Below are 22,648 nucleotides of genomic sequence, written 5' to 3'. Positions count from 1 at the left end.
AATGGGGAACTTTTCTGTCAATCTGTCAAAACGGTATATTGAAGGCGTGAGATCGAAGGGCACTTGACCTACCTCCCCCCCCCCCCCCCCCCCCTGCTACACGCATGAGCGATGGACTCCTAAATGCAAAAGCAAACACGACCGCCTGATTGTAGCAGCAGGCAATTCAAGTCGTTCGTATTGGCGAAAACTGGGCTCAAGAACTTCGTTTACCATTAGGAGGACCGTTGTGACAGTTCACAGCCTTTGTAGGAGCTAAAAAGTCATTCAGGTTTGATCTCTTCTTGTATTAAATGGGGCTTAGATGGAGAGATAATAACAAGGCCTATATATCAACTATATATAATACAGTTAACTAGTTGGGAGTACATACTAAGTCAGTTATTCGAGGGTGTAATGCTTTTGCCTCACGGGCCATTCAAATTTGGGTTGATAATCAAAACGTTCGAAGGGGCTTATCTGTCCTTACAACCAGAGGGGACAAAAAACCTTATATGTCCGTTTGATACTAAAGCGGAACGAACTCCGGACAATAGAAAAGAAAGATCTACTTATATTAACTGTATGCTGCCGACTACAGTTGGTCGAAATCACTGAGACTTTTCTCTCTCGCAAAACAATCTTAAAGAACTTCCCTGTACCTGATTTCACTTTGCGTTACATATAAATTTGATCATTCCAACTTTTATTTTGTTACTCTCAATGACAAGATTCCCAGATTATTGACGACAATGCATAGAATAAGGACTGCATTTGGAACATTCATATTACGAAACAAATATGCAATATTGAAACTAATTTACCAAACCAGTGGCTCCTTCTGAATCTTCTTTTTATCTATAAATTGTCTTAATATAGTATCCTGTTCGAATTGCTTAGACATGTCATCTCTTAGGTGAGAGCCTAAGGACGCGCCACCGAACACAATTTTGCAATCCTTGATCGACTGTTTGAGAAAACGCAAAATTCGGTGATAGAGACAGAACGGTATTGCTCCAGGCTATTACGCTCTTTCATTGATTTTCAGGACTCTAAACTTCTGCGAAACTGACCTTTTCTTTCATCATGTTTTGCCATGAATGTCATTGTAATTTTTAAAGGAAAGCGTCACCGCAAACCACGAGAAAGAACCACGCAACTGCTTCGATTCCACGAAACTGTTTTCAGTGACTCTTGAAGGCATTTGATTATTTACTCTTAGTCTCCTAGGACGCTCACAGTCAGTTCAAAACATATTTATCGATACATAAACTACAGTGAGATATCATGAGCATTTTTTAACTATTCTCATGCAGTACCCTTCGAAAAAGTTGATCCTACAATGGCCGGAAAACAAAGGCACAGAAGAGTGAGAAGATTCATTTAAACTGTGTTTTCCAGCTAGATTGCCACAAACAGATGTAAAAAAACTAGTCTGGTTATTATTCAATTGTTGTAGTAAAGGTCACGACTGATTGTGTTTGATTTTGTTGACGTCTTTCACACAGACCTAATCGTAGATGAAGTAGCACTCTCTTGTACGTGGGCAAGAGAATGCATACATAGGTTTATTGAAGACTACTTTTAAACTTCAAGAAACGAAAATACACCAATACCATCAATACTATTTCATGATTGCACTTTGGTTGCCTCAAGCTCAATACAAGATCGAAACTGAGATAACTATAAATATATTATCCTCCTTTACGAACAGACGTTTTTTGCTCTGTCAACATGAAGCCCAAATTGATACTGTCATTTGTGTTTGCTCTGTGCGGCCTGTTTACTACTTCTCCATTCTCCAATTGCGGTGCAAACGTTGAATTTCATGTTATATTTCTCCGCTGTTCTTTAGATCTTTCGGAATTCATGGCTGAAATATTTCACTTCATCCGACACTACAAGTAATGAAAAGTAGTACACTTAGCTAGATTACTTTACCGCGTTCGGTTGTTAAGTCAGTGATCAGTTCACGTATTTAACGAAAGGAAACCTGCACGTCTACCCTGAAGTTAATAATAGTTAACCAAAAAGCTTAATTTTGCTTAGTACTTTCCCGGTTTGTTTGCTCTGCTTGATCGCATCATTAGTCTCACCGCTTTCACAATGGAGGCTCGTGAACAGTGTCAACGCTTTCTCTTACAAGCTATCTATACCTAGTAAAACTCGGTTAAGTTCTTTTGGTGTCTCAATATGCATGTTTCACCAACAAAGTAGTTCATTTATGCTTAGGTAAATTAAATGTCCTAACCAGCTGCATTTAGCAGAATGCAGGGCAAGTGCAAAAAATTGCAATTGTGTTCCACGAAAGAAGATTCTACATTAGTCAAGCATACAAAGTATGATCTCAAGAAACAATTAAAATCATCTCCGATCCGAGATCGAAAAGAAAAGCAATCTTTGATCTCCAGGAGTTCTATTTGATAAGTCTATCGATTTTTTTAGTCATATCGTTCAAATCCCGCGCTGCACAAACATTCTTTCTTCCGATTCCCTTGTGTTTTTTCCAGCACTGATTCTTTATACTTTCTAAACGTTTACGATGAGGCTTGTCTTCTGCGAAACTATCTATGGTTTCAGTCTGATGTTATTGCCAAGGTAATACTTAAGTGTGCAGTGCACGACAGTGCTAACTTTCTGGCAGAATCGAGGGTTGCAGATACAGTTTATAAGGATGTAAACTTTAGTCGAAAGTATATGTACAAAACAGTACATTGTTTCTGGACAAGATTACTGTCGACTTCAAAACGCTGTTGTTTTCTCTGTTATTTCGACTGACTATCCAGTAATTTTCGTCTCAGAATCATAACCTCTGTAGGAAAGGAGCATTCTCGGCAGTAGTAGTATAGCAGGAATGTTTAACTCCTTTTTGCGGGGGAATCTCCTTAACTTGCCGTTGAATACATTAACGCCGATGACGTCAAAGCCTTTTGTCTCTATATAATCTTGCATAATATGTGGTGGAATCTCAATCTAGGTGGTTCAACTGCAGTTTGACGGGTTTTCTAGTTTATAGAATGACGTAACTTGTAGGAGTCATGGCATCGACGTTAATACGTTCCCCAGCAAGTCAATAGGGCCATTTATACGAGGAAAAATAAGACGCGTCTTAAATAAGACGCGAACTTTCCGTATAAACGGCACATTTCGTCTAAAACAAGACGCGGCTTAGCTAAGACGCGTCTTATTTTTCCTCGTATAAATGTCCCTAATGACTAAATGAGATTCCCCCGCAGAAAAGGAGTAAAATATCCCTACTATACTACTGACAGTGGAAAACAATTAACGTTTTTTCAGACAGGATTACTAGTGCATAAATGAGAAACGCACAATAAATTGGTAACTTTGATGCTCTCATACCTAACGTACTACCTTTCGTCACACTAGATGTTTTTACAAGTTCTGCTCTACAATATACTAACCATTAATATCTAAGCCGTACTTGCTGATTCTAGCTAGTTCACAGAACCCCCACAAGGAGCCATTAAATTTGTTACTATTGCTACTTTTATTGATGGGTGTAACTCTGCAAGTAATATTGTGGGTACACCTCGCGTACACCTCAACTGATTGCGTGAAATAGAATCCTAGGCCTTATTGGAATTCTGTGACCTTAAATCATTAAAATTAATCTATGGACAACCATATCTTGAGTGATTATTTGTCGGAAACCTGTTGACGACAACCTAGAATATAGAGAATTATTGTACTGCATGAGAACGATATGTTAACCAGAACAGACAGCGAAACGATTTTGAAAGAAAACAACCCACTATAATGCCCATCAAGATAAACGGGCCTTATTCATCATGATGGGAATATTCTATAATAGGTTACTTTCACTAAGAGGTCACGGGACCAATGCTTCCTTTGAACAATGAGTTGGAATCTTGCTGATTCCAAAAATTGATAGAGCACATAAAAATTATCTTACACCCGAAATTTGAGAGGAAAGGCATTTATGGGAGATATCTTATGGCACTTTGATTTTTCAACAAAGTAGTATGATCTGTATTGGCCGCCATGTTGGAGGGCATACTCTTGCCCTCCAACATGGCGGCCAAAACTACTTTTTGCTTATATCTTGTTCAACGTTTGATAGGTACGCTCAGATGTCCTGTAAACGTTAGCACATTATCTTTTCAACATTTTCCTTGAAGTTTAAGTGCAAAATTTGTGTTCAGAAAGAATTATTCATAATTTTTAAAAAATCACATTTTGGTCACGTGACCAGCTACAAACTTACTCATTTTAAGAAAATGGTGCGGGTTTGAAAAACCAAATCACTATTATTTTGTTTAAGATATGACCCTCTAATCGCTTTTCGAAGGTCGACACGAACACGCATTGTGCCACAAGATAAAAAGATTTATATCAACAGTCATTCCGTTTAATTTGTTATCTTTCTTCAACCTATAAAAAAAGAATTAGTTCGTTTGCAATTTGCAACCTCGAAAGCTATAACGATTACTCACAGGTTTTTTCCATGGAGTGCTTTAAAAAGATATAAACAGATCGGTGGATCGGTCGGTAACTGTTTTTTACCGTAATTTGAGTCAGGGTCAACGTGCTGATGACACGAACTCAAATTGTTTTTTGTTCAAGACATTCGTCTCGAAGCTCAAAAATTGAAAACCCTTGCTACTTGTACCTTATAAACTTTTATAGTGTTTCTTTCAGTAAAATACAGTCGAAAAGAGTCGGACCGTAAGGGCGAAATCTTTTAGGCAACCTAGAATGGAGAGGTATATTTATTCTAAAAAACATAATGAAAGTAAAGTTTGTTTTCCCCTGCTAATTACTGGCACTTTTATTGACAAAATCATTAGCTATTCTGTGATAGTTCATTTACAAATTTGTGGTTAAAAAATTTTACTTGAGTACGTGACTTCTTGTAGCCCTTGTACAGAGCGGAAAAATGTCTCTAAAACTTCTGACGAACGAAACCTTTTGAGTTTAAAATAGCCTGCGTAGCAAGCGTTTCGTGCGGTTTAGGAGCAAAGAACGAGGAACGAGAACCGACGACAGCGCTAAAAATGGCGCAAGTAAAAGAGCGGGGAGGGGGTGGGGAAGAAAGGAAGGAAACGCTTGCAGACAAACCCCGGGATTTTGAAAACCACCCACTTGGCCTGTCATGCCTGAGTTCGCGCACCAACATTTGATGCTGTCATCAGTTGTCATAATTGACCAGTAAGATGTTTGCCCTTCCGTTGAGCGGAAATGAACTTTAGAGGCCGCGTTTGTGAAACCAAAATAATTTTTTTTGTACCTTGGAACGCGTGGAGGGCGTTGATGGTGAAATCTCAATAAATCCGAACGATCAATGCAGGCTTTGTACCTTTGTCTTTTTAATCCGTCTAAAAAGAAGGACCGCAAGAGTGATGTTTTGAAGTTTTATCTCCTTCTTTCTCCTCTCCCTCCCCCTTTTCATTTTTTGGCTCTCGTTTCATTTCTCGCGCGGTCAAAACCGAAAGTCCCCGTCCTTGGTCTTTCTTTGCTTCGAAACCAAACGGAAACGCTTGCTACGCAGGCTAAAGTTTAAAACTACTTAAACTGAAAGCTGGAAATATGAGTCTTTCTCTCAGGGGGTAACGGTTAATATTGTAGTTAGCCTGAGTATCAGGCGTTTCTGGGGGAAAGGGGAAAGATGGAAGCGAAAAAGGAGAGAGCTGAAGGAGAGAAACCTTCCTTTCTCTTCTCCCCCTCCCCCCTCCCCCATCTAAAATCTCCTCTCCCCTAGCCCCTTAGGAAGGCCTGATACTCAGGCTATATTGTAGTTAAAGATCGAAACACAGCAACAGATGTGTAGAGACGCTGTGGACAATAATGACAGCCAAAGAATAAATTCCTTTTTGACCTTTTTGTCCATTTTTACAATGTAATTAACTGTCTAGTAAGACCATGTGTTAGTTAAGTGGTCGCTTGCACCTGCACCTGCACCTATCCCGTAGTGAATGACCGTTGGGGCGCCAAAGACGTTGCAACCCTCTCGCTCCATTTTATTTTGTTTTCAGCTTCTAGTACGGCGTCGAAAAACTTCAACCCTGTCCATTCAGCGATATTGTTCTCCCAACGCTTATTTTGTCGGCCCCTTCTTCTCCCTCTGTATGATGTTGGTTTTTCCTTTTTTTGTGCTATAGTTAGAGTTTTAACTAGCTGATATGCTTTCTTGCTATCATTCTTCCTGATGTTATCTTCAATATCTTGTCACTGTACATCAATCCAAAACTCTTTTGCCTTTTTTATGCTCTTCTTAATTTCTTGGTTAATTGCTTTGTACTTTCTTGCCCCTTCTGCTGTCTCGAAGCGAGCTGCGAACTTTGAAAGTTCATCGAAACTCGCTAATGATAACATTAATCCTGCTTGTTGAATTGGCGGAGACACAAAAATCCCCTATTTTTCGTGAGATCGTTTAGACTACCGCGTCTTACCGTCACGGTATCTTGATTTTCAAATGTACCGAGGGGGTGGGCGTCGGGGATTATAGATCTGGGGGGGGGAGGGGCGAGAAAAATAGAGGGACTGTAATAACATCACTACAGCTCGGGTTCAAGGAGCGCGTTGAACCAGCAACGCAGGCGTTTGATTGGTCATTAGACAATAGATGTTAATTTGCGTTGACAACAGGTTTAATCTAAGTTGCCAACATTGACAAGTCGTTGACAAGTCGACGTTTCCCTAAGACGTACGCTTTCCCGGGACGCTTTCATGCAATAAGGCACATCTTGCGCAAACACATGAAGGATTTTTGGTATTTTGATTAGGAAAATGTTTTCTTGTACATGTTTGCCGATTTTATTTCGAGGAATGGCCCAGAAACATTATAAAATCACTGTTTCGCAACGAGATATTTGTAAACACGCGTAATCGATGCTCTATTTTTCTATCCCCCCCCCCGAGCTATAATCCCCGACGCCCGCCCCCTCGGTACATTTGAAAATCAAGGTAAGACGCGGTATATCTAAACGATCTCATGCAAAAATAGGGGACTGTGAACAGTCTAGAAGATCATTCGATCGATCGAGACCACTGCAGCTCAATACTTAATAGCATTAAATATGTCTCCTAGCCCTAATGCATCAGTCAATTCCACCTGCGCCCAGCCCCCCCCCCCCCCCCGGCCCCCTGTGCTACTGCGGAGCATATGCCAACCCCAGGCCATTCCCGAGCTTTTGACACGCACGCGGTTTCCTATCAGAATATAACAACACAGAAGGTTTTGCTGGAAAAAACGCAGATTGGCTCATCTGTCAAGGACAGAAATAATTTGTAGAGGGTTGTAAAGGCATGTTCTCGATTTTACATATATGTATGCATTTTTTCATTGCTTATCAAGCCAGACGTGGCGAAATTGGAGCTATCGATGCGAATCAACGTTTTTTGGTTATTGAATCAAATTTCTGTTGATATTATTTGAAGAACATCCTTTCATATTTAATATATAGATTTAGCCAGGGCTAAAAGCGAAGCTCTGGTTAATAATACGTGTAAACTAAAAAAAATTAAATCTTGTTATGCTAAACGGGGGACGACAATGAAAATGGCTTCAAGACTAATAGATCTAATTAGCAAAAAAACAAATTGCACGTGCAGCACACTTTTTCTTCTAATTACCAAAAAACAAATTTGCACGTGCAGCACGCTTTTTTGTCTTTCCCTTGCCGTCGTTTTGCACGACTACAACGCTGTTTTGTACGACTAAAACGTCAAACTTCCTAGTTACACACTATTTTTATGGAGAAATTGTCGTATGTGCTTACCCAATATTTTGTTTCCAGTGTTCATGTACGCTTTTATTTTTCACTGCCGCTCATTTTCACCTTGCTGGCCGCTAGCATTTCTCATTTTCTCACCGCCGCTTTGAATTTCCATGTTTTCCTTCCTACGAATTTTCAATAACTCGCTCTAGCTCTTTCTCTGTTATCCACGTTAGTGTACACATAAAAAATAACGCCGAAAAAGACACGACTTTTTTCTTTCTAAAAGTCCGGGCGGCCATGTGATTTCCTTCCAAATAAATCCTTGAGTTGCATTTGGCTTCCCATACCTGTTGATTGAGTTATTTTACATTGGTATGCCTGTGGTGCGGACGGTCGCTCGCTCGCTCGATCGCTCGCTCGCTCGGTGTACGGTCACGTGATTACCAAATTTTCTGGGATGGGTAGATTACCACATTTCCTTAGCTATGGGGCTCCGCCCACGCGCGCGCTTCGCGCGCGGGTGGAGCTCCGCTATAAAGCTATTCATAACATATAACTTTACAGCGCTCAATTAATTCTAATGTCGATAATTTTATATCAATACTAACACCATAAACTGGTGCATGTTGTCGTGGCGTGAAGTCTTAATTAGAATCCTCGCGCTATTACATAGGAAGACGTTAATTGAAACAAAAAATCGCAGATTAAAATGCTTAAAATGGCACTACGGTAATTGACTGTGCGATCAATGAAAAATAGCAGTGTTGACGGAGGACGGGGCAGTTGCCCTCTTTTTTCGTCCCCACCCTAGGGGATTTGACAGCTCAAGAGTCCCCACCCTCGGGAATTCACCATCCAAGGCAAAAAAACATGCTAAGGGACGGACCAGTAGAAAACTTATGTGGGGGAGGGGGGGGGGCTGGCGAAGTACAAAAAATATATTCGCGCAAGGGAAAATTAAATGAAAAAAATTCATGCACGCCAGTTAATCCTAAAAAGTATTCATGCTAAAGCCTAAAAAAATTCATACAAGGAATTTGATAACGAAAAAAAATTCCTGCGGCTCGAAAATTCCCCTCCCCCCCCCATAACTTTTCTAATGGTCCGTCCCTAATGTCCGGGGTTCAGCCATGGGGGGGGGGGGGGGGGACTGGGCGCAGGTAGAATTGACTGATGCATTTATCTCTTAACAAAACAGTGCTATCTCATGGGCTCTCCATGCCTCCGCTCATGTGGTAGAATACTCTATTAGATCGAGAAATCTGTGTGGTTTGGTAATTTATCGATGGAACATTAACAGTGACCCGTACTCTTGACTTTGTGGAATATGACCAGTCAGTTTACAGCCGCCCCCGCCCCCCACCCGGGCCATACCCACAATGCATTTTTTATCTGCATTTTTGCATGTAAAGGTGGCCATGATACGCAGTGAGTTGAACGTTTTGCAGTATTCTCATGGATTATGGGAGGCTCTTTGTTTGTACTTGTTTATTCTTACCCCAGCACTGCTACGAAGTATTCGAACTATTCGCAATGATGATTGATGACGAGTAAGTTCAACTTAGCTTACGCAGCATTAAGCTTAAATAGTCTTACTTTCATCTCGAGCAGTTAACTTTTAGAAGAGGTCTAGTAAGTATGTGCATTTTGTTACTTTAAACGGTAACTCTGCTGGCTTTTATTTGTCGATAACATCAAAGGTCATGTTTTATAAGCTTTCTGTTGCGTCCGTCTTGATCCACCCAGTTTAACCTCCTTGACCCTGTAATTAAGCTTACTTCTTAAGTATCAAAATCCTTACTCAGTGTTATGTTTCTTTTTAGTATTCAATTGCTACAAGCTTCAAAACAGGCAACAACGTGTTAAACTATTTCTCGCTTTTTTGCCATGTATGATCATGTCAGGTAGTCTTTAGCGAATCCTGTGTTATGATTGACTAACCGGTCAGTGTAAAACGCAGACTGCTGACTATAGTTTACACCATGCAAATGAGAACCTGATAATAATAGTCACATTCTTTTCGAACCCTAAAAACAATAGTCTGCAGTCAGTTTGCAGTCTGCATTTTACACTGCCCCATTGACTAACTGAGTGGGTGCAATGGGCCAATCTTTTACACTGAGAATTTCCTGCTCTATCTAACAAGATTTGATTTTGTCAAGAGAGGATAAAGCTCAGAGAATTAATCCCCTACATAGGGCTCCTTCCCATGTAATCCCTCTAAAATTATTTTTGGAAGGTATCGGGCTTTGCATGGAAACTTTGTGGGTGAAAGTGCAAAAGCATTTTGGGAGTGTGGGGGTTGCGATGAATGCAAAACAAGAGAGGAATGGGAAATGAGAATCGTTTTTGAGAGTTTTTTGTTTTAATTTGAGCATTTATCAATTGGTATTGGTGTCGAGAAACAGAAAATCGTCAGAAGATTCACAAAGGAAATTAAGTATAAAACAAAGTTTTGACAGGCTAAACACGACTCATAAATAGTAAGCTAACTTGTCTAGATCATTAGAAAGAAAGTGCATGCGATGTATTTTCTGCTTGTCTCTTATAGAATTTAATAAGGTATCTGTTATCCAGGGTTTGTGAATCTTTTGCTTTAGACGGCTGCGGGGAATATGATTAATTGGCGCATGTTTATTGGCTATGCCTTTGAGTTTTTGGACAAAGCTGCTGGCTTTAGTGTGGATGTCATGCCAGTTGGGTCTTTTAGGATGCTACTCCAGTCAGCTGACTTTATGTCATTCAGCTAAGTCTCAGAGTCAAACTTTGAATAGTCCCTGAAAAATCTTTTTGGTTTTAGCCTTGCTATATGTCTTCTAATGAAACAATGCTTTAAGCCACTGAAGAACATTCTTCAGGCACTGATCTCCATTTTGTTTTTCTTGATATAAGTGAGTCTATGTGACTGTAGTTTTTATTTTATAAGTCTTAGACTTACTTCACTCACTTCCTATAAGTCGCATTCGTCCACAAAACGTATACATTCGACTTGTTTCCTATGGCTGCAGCTTTCAACCTAACCTGTGTCTTCCGACAGCTTAACAATTTGATTTGTGAACATCATGAAGCAATGTGTGGGACTTTGCCCACCTGTCAACAGTGGTAAAATTAAGGACATACAATCAGGGCTGTCAAAAAGTTTTCAAGTAGCAGGCTGATAATGAATACACCTTTTGCTGTTCATTATGAGAAAATACGCAATCATTTGCGTGAAACGGCGACCAATAGTGCAAAGATACATTCATTAGCGTGAAAATACGAACATTTGTGCATAAATCAGATTCAATTACAATTTTTGCATTTTAATCAACATTCAATAACACTTTTGAGCATTCATATGGATCATTGAGCATACAAAAAATATATATATACTATATACTAAATATAATATAAAATATAAAATATATAAAATATACTTTCACTAACGCCAACATCAAAGTTATTAACACCATCTTGAAAGTCAATAGGGACAACTGACATACATTAAAGTGCAAACACTATTCATTAACATTTTATGACACTGTTTGCACTTCAATAGCATTCCTGGACAACCTTAGGATGGATAAGACAAACATTAATGCACTCGTACAATCAATTGAGTGTTCTTTACATTTAATATACAAAAAACGATTTTCAATATTATTAAACAATAGAAATTCAAACAAATTTGGCCCAAATTTCACTCCGTTAGATGTATATCCCTCAAAAACCTCGCTATTTAAACATTTTGAGAGGAAGGTTTCCATGAAATGGTACCCCTTAGCACATTAAGCTGCGGTCCCAATGTCATGTTTCTGAGCAGAGCTTCTAGCACTGCAGTTTTTGTTTCTGAACTCCACTAGTGAGATTGCTAGGGCTTTGCCCTCATTTTTGTTATACATCTTTAAATTTCTGGACTCGAGATGTCGGCCTTTGGTTTCGCTCTCAGACAACTTAAATCCTTTTTCGACGATGTCGAGTGGGAAAGCATGAGCTGTGTACTTATGGGGCGGGAATGGCCAAATCTAGGTGGGCTGGCACCCTGTTATATGCAAAGACCACCGACTTATCAGGATCCATTTTTTCCTTGCTCGTGCCAGAAAAAAACCCGACACATTATTCATTACTCCAGCAGCTGCCAAGGAAAACATTTGATAGGTGATATTGCCATGGTCATAGTCAAGTTTCGGTACGCCCTGCACTCCCTGTCGCACCCCACCATGACTTCTGGCCATCTAGGGTAAATGTATAGCCACAGCCATCGACGAACACGCAGTGGTGAAGTACGGCGTGATTCTTTAAACAAGTTCAGGCCAATTTTGAGGGGGAATTGGTAATGTTTAAATTTGGCTAAATGTAATTTAGGCAAAGTTAACCTCGAAGCAATGCTGGTCAGCTGTTTCTGAAAAGGCCCTGGCTCTAGCTCGAGCAATTTGCGTGGAAATTCAGTTAGCGCGGAGCTACAAGCAGCTTCTGGGGGTGTTCCTGCCCCATTGCCCAGCTTGTCGCAGCAAACGGCAACCTTTTTAGCTTCTGGAGGCACCTTTCTGGAGCAACAGGCGATATCTTCACCTTCAGCCACGCAAGCTCATCCAGTTCTCCTTCCTGTACCAGCAGTTAGTCCCCTTAAGGTGGAGGAGTTCTCAAAGGACTTGGCCAGTCACCCCAACCAGCAACAACTTTCCTATGTCCTCCAGGGTCTCCAGGGCTTCCAATTAGGTTTTTACTCAGCTCACAGGCTTAAGCCAGCTAAAAGAAACAAGCCCTCTGCTCTTCACCATGCCCACATTGTCAATACATATCTGGCTAATGAAGTCTCTCTGGGCAGGGTTGCAGGCCCCTTCTCCTCCTCCCCTTTTCCTCGTTTGTGTATTAGCAGTTTTGGGGTCATTCCTAAGAAGGGCCAGCCAAGCAAATGGCGCTTGATAGTCCATTTGTGTTCCCCGGGGGGTGCTAGTGTTAACGACAGCATTGATCCTCAGGATTTTTCTCTCCAGTATATTAAGGTTGATCAAGTTATTCCCATGGTCTCCTGTTATGGCCCAGGTGCCCTTATGGCAAAATTTGATGTGGAATCCGCTTATCGGAACATCCCGGTTCATCCAGATGACCGCTTCTTACTTGGCATGAGGTGGCGTCGTCAGTCCTACATTGACCTCTCGCTCCCTTTCGGTCTCCGTTCTGCACCATTTATTTTCAATTCCGTAGCTGATTTGGTTGAATGGATCCTTCTCCATAAGCATCGCCTTTCCGATCTGTTACATTATTTGGATGACTTTATTACCGCAGGTCCTCCACAGTCATTCCAGTGTGCTTATAATCTTAACACAGCAATCTCTGTTTGCCATCGGCTGGGGTTGCCTCTTCATGCTAACAAATGTGTGGGTCCAGCCACTTTTATGACTATCTTAGGAATTGAATTGGACTTTTTCAACCAAGTGGCCTGTCTTCCTGAGGACAAATTGCTTGCACTAAGAGAACTCATTCATTTGTGCATGCCCCGTCGCTGGTGCAGAAAGCGGGAATTGGAGTCCCTTATTGGCCATTTACACCATGCTGCTAAGGTAGTTTGGCCAGGGAGAGCCTTTCTTCGTCGGTTTATTGATTTACTGTACTGCTTCCGTAACAAGGACCATCCCAATTGGATTAACCAGGAATTTCGTCTTGACCTTCAGTGGTGGCAGCAGTTTCTAGCTTCTTGGCATGGAGTTGGGTTCTGGTTGTACCCTCGCATGTCTGCTGCAAAAGATTTGGAGGTCACTTCGGATGCAGCAGGTGTGATTGGTTTTGGCGCCTATTCTCAAGGCCAGTGGTTTTATGGTGCCTGGTCAATGGTGCAGGCCAGGCAATCTATCGCATACCAAGAACTCTTTCCTGTGGTGATTGCTGCTCACCTTTGACAATCTTTGTGGGCCAGGCAGCATGTCCTTTTTCGCTCAGATAACGAGGCTGTCATCGCGATTCTCAATACCAGGACTTCGAAGGTTCCAGCTTTAATGCACCTTCTCCGTGATCTTCTGCTATCGGCAGCGCCTTGGGGTTTTACTTTCACTGCTGCTCATGTTCCTGGAGTTGAGAACAAAATTGCTGATGCTATCTCTCGTTTCCGTTGGCAGGAGTTCAAGCAGCTGGCTCCGGAGGCTCATTCGTCCCCTTGTCCGATTCCTCAGCTCCTGCTGGACAGCTTAACACCTCCTCCTAGGATAACGGTGCTTGTATTTCTTGGCCCAGGGTCTGGCTCCTTCCACCCGGAAAGCTTATGCGTCAGGTCAACGCAAGTTCATCGAATTTTGCCGCCAAGCTGGAAAGCTCCCCTCCAATGGCTCGCCTTGTCCTGCAGACGAGTGGACTTTATGTTTGTTTGTTTCATTTCTTGCAGATTCGATTCAGCATTCTTCAATTAAAGTTTATTTAGAGCAAGGTTTCCTGATCCTTTGCTCAATTGCCTGCGGCTTCAACGAGTGTTAAGAGGGGTCAAGCGTTCCCAGGGTTCCCCGGCTGCTCAGCGCCTTTCGATTACCGACAGCCTTCTCTTGGTTATTCATGGGGCGTTGAACCTCAAGATTTTAGATCATTGCGCCTTTTGGGGAGCTTGCATGATGGGTTATTTTGGTTTTCTCTGTGCTGCTGAATTTACAGTCCCCAATTTAGCTAGCTTTTCTCCAGCTATTCATCTTTCAGTGGCTGACATCGCAGTGGATTCTCTCCAGTCGCCAACCTGCCTCCGCGTTAGGATAAAAGCATAAAAAACGGATCGGTTCCGTCAAGGTTGCCACATCCATATTAGTCTGGGAAGGGTACCCCTCTGTGTAGTTCACGCATTGCTAGCTTACCTCTCCGTATGAGGAAATGTCCCTGGCCCCTTGTTCCTTCTTGCAAATGGTCAACCTCTGTCTTGCTCAATCTTGACTAGTTGGCTGCGGCAAATTTTCTCTACCGCGTGGATTGAAGGCAATTTTTCCAGCCACAGCTTCCGCATTGGGGCAGCTACGGTAGCAGCTCACAATGGTATTCCTAACCACCTGATTCAGGCTCTTGGACGTTAGACTAGCAATGCATACCAGCTTTATATCCGCACACCCTCGGAAGCTCTTGCGGGCATCTCTGGTCAGCTGGCTTGACATCGTGTGTCCTTGCCATTGGTTATCCACAGCTCCTTCGACATTGCGGTTGAGTTTAGCACCAAATTGCTCGGAGCTTGCACTGCAGTTTTTGGTGTTGCTCTCACTGTCAGCTGCATTTATTTGATAAGTGTGTGTCTGTTTTTCGATGCAACTGCTGCGCTTGGTGCCTGGGGTTGTTGGAGTCGGAGGTTCCATTTCACCCCTGTTCGCTGGCCCCTCCTTTTGCAAGCACCAAGGAGATTCTGGTTGGGTGGGGGCGGCTCGCAGGGTTGCCATGGATACCTCCTCCTCATGCTAGAGCATATTGCCCGGCTCCACCAACTTTGTAGGCACCACACCCAATATCATCGATTGGCGAAGAGTTTAATTGAAAATAGATTTTGTGTATATGAAATGTAAAGAACGCTCAATTGATTGTACGAGCACATTAATGTTTGTCTTATCCATTCTAAAGCTGTCCAGGAATGCTGTTGAATTGCAAACAGTGTCATAAAAATGTTAATGAATAGCATTTGCTCTTAAAATGTTTGTCTATTGTCCCGAATGATTTTCAAGATAATGTTAATGACTCGTATGTTGGCGTTAATGAAAGGGTATTTTTCTCTTTTGTATGTCGAATGATGCAAATGAATGCCCAAAAATGTCATTGAATGTTGATTAAAATGCAACAATCGCTATTGAATCTGATTTATGCGCAAATGTTTGCTTTTTTGCGCTAATGAATGTATCTTTGCACTGTTGGTCACCGTTTCATGCAAATGAATATGTATTTTCTCGTAATGAACAGGAAAAGGTGTAGTAGGTGGCTTTGGAACTAGCACCAAAGGCACAAGTTTCTTAGGGCTGAGGCATCTAGCAACATTTTGAAATTTAGAGTCTCAGAAATGCCATTTCCAGGGGTTTTCAAGAGGCATTTCCACTGTGGACGCCTTGTTGTTTTGTCAGAATACATCAAGAATAGACGCAAGACTGGGAACAATGCTGTGGAAATGTCCCAGGCATTCCATGACATCACACGGTTCGAATGTTTCATAGATCTAAACCTGTTTAAATACAGTGAAACCTCTATTAAGCTGACCCCCAATTAGGCATGCGCAGAAAGCAAAATTTTCGCTTTCTCTCCTCCCTTCTTTTTTTGCTTTTCTTGCCTCATTTTTTTTTTGTCTTGCTGGGCATTTAGTAGGCTTGATTTTGGTGGGAAGAGTTTTTAGGAAAGCTTTTAGGATCTTAGGATTAGGCGAAAGGAAAGGTAGGTGGGTAATGGAACAAGATTTTCATGGAGATTTTCAGGTCAATGTCACGTGGTTTTTTGCTTGTTTCTCCCGTGTCCTTGACTGAATTGTGCTCATTCTGGTATGGTTTGAAAGATCTCTTCACTCTGCACAAGTTAGTGAAGAAAGTGGTCCTTGACTGTTAAAACTGATGACGTCACAATGGGTAGAAAGGACGTGGATCCGCACGGGCGGTTACGGGCGGTTCAGGGGCGAATGGGTTAAAAGGACACTAAGCCGGGTTCCGAAATTTATGTCTTATATTTCCCCTTATAACGAACCCCTATTCAGTGGACACCTCTATTAAGTGGACGTGGACACTAAAATAAATTGTTTGTGGCTAATTTCTATTGTTAACAACCTCTATTAAGCAGACACCAGACTGAATTGACAATAGTAGTATTGGATTACGTCCTCGCAATACGTTCTTTAGTCGACTAATAAAGATAAATCAATACACTTGGCTGTCAATAAACTGTAGATGAGACTGAAAGTCTCTCACAAAGTACAGCACAGCTTCCTTAGCTTCGATTCCTTAACAACATGGACCTTTATCAAAATACAGAGTAACCATTGAAAGTTACTCGTTAACAAACATTGCTCAATTTTTACAACCTCTATTAAGTGGATACCCTCTATTAAGCAGACTCTTGGGAAGGTCTGAAGGTGTCTGCTTAATAGAGGTTTCACTGTATGCGTTCACTGTCATTCAAAACTGGCAAATGGATGCTTTACAATTTTATTTGATGGTGCTTATTTTATGTTAGCAGTTATGGTAGAAGGAGATGAAAGTAGCCAGCTAAGGGTGGCTAACTAGCCGGTGGTTTTGGCAGGCTACCGGCTCTTATTGACAGCCCTGACAACAATCACTCAACTCTCTTGGGAAGAACAGATCTCACAGAAGATCTAAAAATATGTTTAGAGGGATTATGATGCGTATAGGGCCTGTATGGGGGATAAATTCTCTGAGCTTTATCCCCTCTTGCTTTCGTTTAAGTTATAAAGTAAATCCTTTACTAACCAAGGTTGCTCTGTCCAGATGGCTGGATAATGGCCCCGAGGGGGAGTACTCCCTCATTCAGTGCTCCTAACTTACAGCACTTACCTCTAACACATGCCTTCGAAGAGTTTTTTTTGTCTGTTGAAACCTGTGTATTTTTGTTGACGTCAATCAACTGTTTCCATGGTTTTCTCATGCGCTCTGACAGAGAAGGTTCTCTTGTCACTGAATGAAAGGCGAAGACTCAAAGATTTTAAGGATTACATTGTTAAAACAAGGAGGTTTCTCTGAGCTGAGTGAAATAGCCGAAACAATCTCTTTAGTTTACGTAAAGGTTTTCATGTTGTTTATTTATTTGATTGTATGAAAACACAGGAGCAGTGGACAATTTGCCAAGGAGCAGAAATTCAAAGGAACAAAAGATATCACACCGACAAGGGGAAAAAGTTTAATGGAGGCTGTTTTCGAAAATGAATTTCTACTTATCATTCTTCATGCTATCGAATAGAATCCAGAACTACCAAGAATTCAGATGAGTTGTGAGCATGTATTAAGAAAGCTTAAGTGGTTGTAACTTACAGTGTGTAAATATGTCGATACTTTGAGTTTCCTCCGACAAGCACTCAACAAATTCATACTTCTCGTAATCTTGACATGAAGTGGTGTCAGATCCTGCAGCGAAATATTGCAAAAATGGCGTAAACGCCGGCATGTTCTTCCAAGTGCTCAGGAAACGGTGAAAGAATCTTGTCTTGGCCAAGGCGTGAAAACCATGTTAACTAACAGTTGATTGACGTCCACCAACCCGCAGGTTTGAACCGGAGAAAAAAACTTTTCAGGGCATGTGTTAGTGGTAACTGCTGTAACTTTTTTCAAAGTTGCCTTTTGGCAATCTAAAACTATAAAATGACCAGCAGACATAAAATATAGGTTGCCAAAAAGATGGGACACTTTGTGCAACAATACATGAATGTTTGAAAGAGTGAGAATGGCTGCCCAACCATCACAATTGAATTTGGAGGTGTATGCGACATCACAAGGCCTAATACCCAGAGAACTAGGGTGAAATCTAGACAAATTATGAAGAAAACAGAGCATCTCACTTTAACTTAAAAGACCATAAACACTAACTACTAGAAGTCCTAGAAATTTTGTGGAAATAGCTTGGCACATGATCGCTGAAAACAGGTGGCCAAATTGGTGACTTTCACTGCAATTTTATTCACCAAAATTTTTTTCTACTCTCTATGGTGACCAAAATGGTCGCAGCTTGGTGCACTGTATAAGCTGTATAAGTATGTGCCGTCCCAAATAGTGGGGTTTTTGTGCTGGCTTTGGTCTGAAAACAGGTGTAGATTTTGCCCATTTTGCTCTGAAATCGGGTATGGTTTTAGAGTGAACTACGGGTCGGGTATGTATTTAAACGTATTAAGTAATTTTAATTCCAAATGAATCAGAAAGAAAGTAATTAATATGCAAATTCGAAATGGATGTTAAGAAATCTTTTTGTTTGACCTCGAGTCTAAGAATGATGAGATAATTTCTGCCTCTACCAGATCTGAAAACACGTATAGATTTTAGAAGCTAGGTTTGAAAACCGGTGTAGTAAATAACATTTTTTACTCTGAAATAGGGTTGCCAATTTGGAGTAACAGGCAATTTTGCCTGTCTCAGATGCGAACAAGGTTGCAAAAACAAAGTCTATTTTTTGTCATAGTGTGAACGGGGCCTAATTTTGGCTATCTTGAAAATCAGGATTAGGGAATTGGAGAATATGGAACAGAGTACAGGGAACAGGGAATGGAGGATATTTAAAATGGGGAATCTTTAAAAGTAGAAATTTTTATATATTGGAGGCTGAATACAGTTCCTGTAAAAATGCTTTATCTTTACTGTGTTTGTTAACATCTTTATCATGTGTAAATATATAGCCAATAAGCTTTTGAACAAAAAGGTTCAAGGACATGGTGAGAAAAATGCCCTAAAGTTTCAGAAGAAATTTATTCTGTTTTTTAGTTGCCTTTGAGATATTGTGTGATCTCAGCACACTCACAAGTGTTAAGCATGCATATGTACTAAGGGAGCAATGCAAGGGCGCTCATTTTCTTGACTATTATAGGCAGTGTAAACAAACGACAATAATTATCTTAAAATCTACCCATTAAAATTTGATGAAATTTGGCAGAAGTCGTCATATCACACTTCAGTCAATTAAAGCCTCGAAATAAATTTGGATTAAACAAGCAAGTTTTTTTTCTTGAAAATTAAAAAAAACTGTTGGTTACAACTTAGCTTAGTTGTTGTTCAAAAGCATCAGAAAATTTAATGACTGGACTTTGGGTAAACCTAATAAATTGAAAATTTGGGGCTTGTTTTCAATCACTTAGAGGCAACCTTACGCTACTGACTACACGAATAATGTCATCTGCAAAAGAACCAGTTACATTCAAACTAAACTACGTGAACTTTCATTACTTCATTTCAGTTAGAACATGTTACAAGAAGGCTAAGAACACATGCAAATTATGGTGAATTAAATGTGTAATAAAGCAACAGCTAGATATATAACCGAAAGTTTATTCATGAGCCGATGACAATTGTATTAAAGAAAACTATAGCGTAAGCTGTGACAAAAGCATTTAGCCTACCATACATAAAAGATGATCAATGCAAACAATAATACTTGTTTTGAAACACCAGAAACAGTAAAATAACTGATAACTTTCTCAACAGAGAAGCTTTTAGTTGTTAATAATTTGCCAATCTTACTCAGACCCTCTCGACAAAAACCTCTGTAAGCAACCCCCCTTCCCATCGGAAATTGCCTCCTTTTGGACCCCCATCTTCTAGGAATTTCCGTTGCCCTCTGTGGCAGTGTTGGGGGGGGGAGGTATAGATATTTTCTGGAACTACACAATGGGAGTATTTAAAATGAAAAGAATCTGTAAAATCAGGAATCTTTAAAACGCAGGGTTGTCAAAAGTAGCCAGCTGCCAGTGAAAATCACTGCCTACTTGGTTAGTGTTGGCCGGCTACTTTGCCTGGCATTTCTTTACAGATGGCGTTTTTTAAATGAAATATCACCGTTCACTAACAAGATTGGAAGATGAAGAGTATAGCTTATTCTCCGGATTTTCAGTATTTTGGAGAGAAAATAGCCTGGAGAGTGCAGAAAACAGCATTTCAGAGCATCTTAATGAAAAATTTTCCCAGGGGGGCATGCCCACAGACCCCCTGACCCCCTGAGAGGGGGGTCTGGGGTCTCCAGCGCCGGCTGCTTTCTTTGACAACTCAGCCATCTACTTCAGAACTTTCTGACAACCCTGAAAATGGGTAATCTTTAAAGCGGAATGCAGAATCTTTAAAAGCAGGAACATTCAAAGTGGGGTTTTCTTTTAAATGAGACGTCTTTTAAAAGCAGGAATCTTTGAAATGGGAAATCTTAAAAAGTGGGAAGTTTTAAAAGGGAAATAGCGTTAATTTGACTGAACGAACCTTGACTTCAAATGACTAATATACATGTACATAAACAGCAAGATTTTATGTACACACTGATGCCTGTGCTCTCAGAAAATGACAGGCATTTTGTTAACTAGTTGAAAAAAGGTCTTATTTAGAGGGAAGGGTTATTCATAGAAATTTGTTGAGAAACACACAGTCTGGCAAAGTTAGCCAATTGTAAACTCTAGGCAAGAACAAACACATTGTACTTTTTTGGTACTCTTACTGTTGTAATTGATAAAATTATGTAAAACATGCCATATACAATGAAAAAATATTATCTGAATATAAAATAAATATAAATGTAACTTGAAGACTTGCTTCCACTTGTACGCATTCTGTTCTATGCTACATAAAAAATAGAAAATAAACAATTAAGGAAAAAACAGGTTACATGTAGATATTGCAAAAGTTCATTATTATGGAATTTTGATAAGTTGAGATGTCTCAAAATACAGTGGGAGGCTTGCAGATCACCAAAACACTGGAAATTTCTAAATGTACTGCTGGACGGTTGTCAATTGCACAATACCCTATTGTAAATAAACAATTTAGTTAATAAATTCTGATATTGTCACCATATCTCTTTTTTTCTGTTTCTTTAGCCCTTTAAGTGTCACTTTTCATCTGTTTAAAAAGGCCCCTGAACACTCTTGTCAGAGATGCACCAAACATATTTTTTGGGGTAGTTAATGTTGTTGTTCCCTCCTAACAGAAGCTATCTTTTTATAAGGTGTACTGGTTTGTTTAAGTAGAATGCGTTGTTTTTATGGTTACTAATTTAAATACTCAGCCTCATCTAATAATTGCTAGTAAGCAATAGTAATCATAGTATTAGGTGCCCACAGGGGCGAGCAATCTATAGTGTGAATAAAAATGTCATTGCCTGTTTAAAATGAGTATGATCTGAAGAACAATGCGGATTGATGAGGGATGGTTGAATAATAGGTCCCTCTAAGATCTGCAAGATTCTTCAGATAAAGCAATTTAAGCTGAATCCAATTATTGTTGCAGTAGCTCACACCAAACTTATACATTGGTGTGCACTAACATACACCATACTGCTTTAACTGAATGACAAAATAATGTGCTAAGCACATCAACCTTAACTGACCACACTAGTCATTTACTGTTATGGTTTTAACACCCACTCTGTAGAAAGTCATGTATTTAGCTCTGCCTCAGATTCTTCCTCCCCTAAAACTTTGCTATTTCAAAATGCATATGCATGTTAGGGAAAAGAAAAATAAAAAAATATAAAAAAGTTAAAAACAACAGTAAATAAAAAATAACTATTGTCAAATACTCACATGTTGTCATATTGTATAACATGTAACTATAAACACTGGATTTGTGCTAATATAATCCTTTGAACAACTGGGCAGCTTATACATTTAGTCTTTATCTCAAATATTTACAACATGTAGTTGTGTATCAAGGGATGTATTTAAAGTGATTGTGTTGTAATCGTTGTTTTGCAGACCCACTGTTCAAGTGTAAAAGTTTGAAGCAAAGCGGGACTGATTATTACTCAATTTGCCAAGGAATTTGTTTATTCTACCTGTGCCATCCCAATAAGGTTGTGCTATTCATGTTTTATTGAAGCGGTTGAGTACAGGTCAGTGCATAATTATGCCTTTTTCCTTCAGAAAAATTCTTCACTTCACATTTTGCCAAGTGTGTCTATATAAAGTTGGTCTTTATAGCAAAAAGAAATTTGTCTTGGTAAAAGGTATTTTACTTTTGCCGCAGTTTTTGCAACTGTATGTTGGTACTTGTTTTATGTAGTGGGGTGTCTGTAACATGATAGTGAGATGCCTGTAAAGTGAGGGTAATGGACTTCAGCCCCAATATCCACATGCAAACTCTCCACACTGATTCTTTGTCAAATGGAAAATCAAATGGCCCCCCCTTCTGTAATTTTAGGGGGCCCTTTTTAAAGAAAGGGGGTCCCCCAAAAGGTATTCTACATGGGTTGCGTTCGCCGGATGCTTTGCCACCATTTTGGAACATTCTGGGCAACTGAAGAATCCCGGAGGATTGTCTGGTAAAATAATGACTCAAAGAAAGAAGAGAAAGGCAATTGAGACAGTA

General features: G+C 40.3%; 1 long non-coding RNA gene and 1 pseudogene across 1 annotated transcript in view; both read left to right on the top strand.

Annotated features, from left to right (window-relative positions):
- Positions 1-133: 133 nt before the first annotated feature.
- Positions 134-22,648, top strand: part of LOC140941388 (uncharacterized) — a 67,627-nt gene continuing 45,112 nt past the window's right edge. The window contains exons 1-2 of the long non-coding RNA XR_012166458.1: positions 134-271; positions 22,036-22,172. This is a non-coding gene — a long non-coding RNA (uncharacterized lncRNA). The remainder of the gene's footprint in view (positions 272-22,035; positions 22,173-22,648) is intronic.
- Positions 11,582-14,779, top strand: LOC140940717 (uncharacterized; annotated as a pseudogene).

The sequence above is a fragment of the Porites lutea genome, chromosome 6, assembly GCF_958299795.1.
Source record: "Porites lutea chromosome 6, jaPorLute2.1, whole genome shotgun sequence".
Lineage (NCBI taxonomy): Eukaryota > Metazoa > Cnidaria > Anthozoa > Scleractinia > Poritidae > Porites > Porites lutea.
This window is presented reverse-complemented; position numbering and strand designations above follow the sequence as displayed.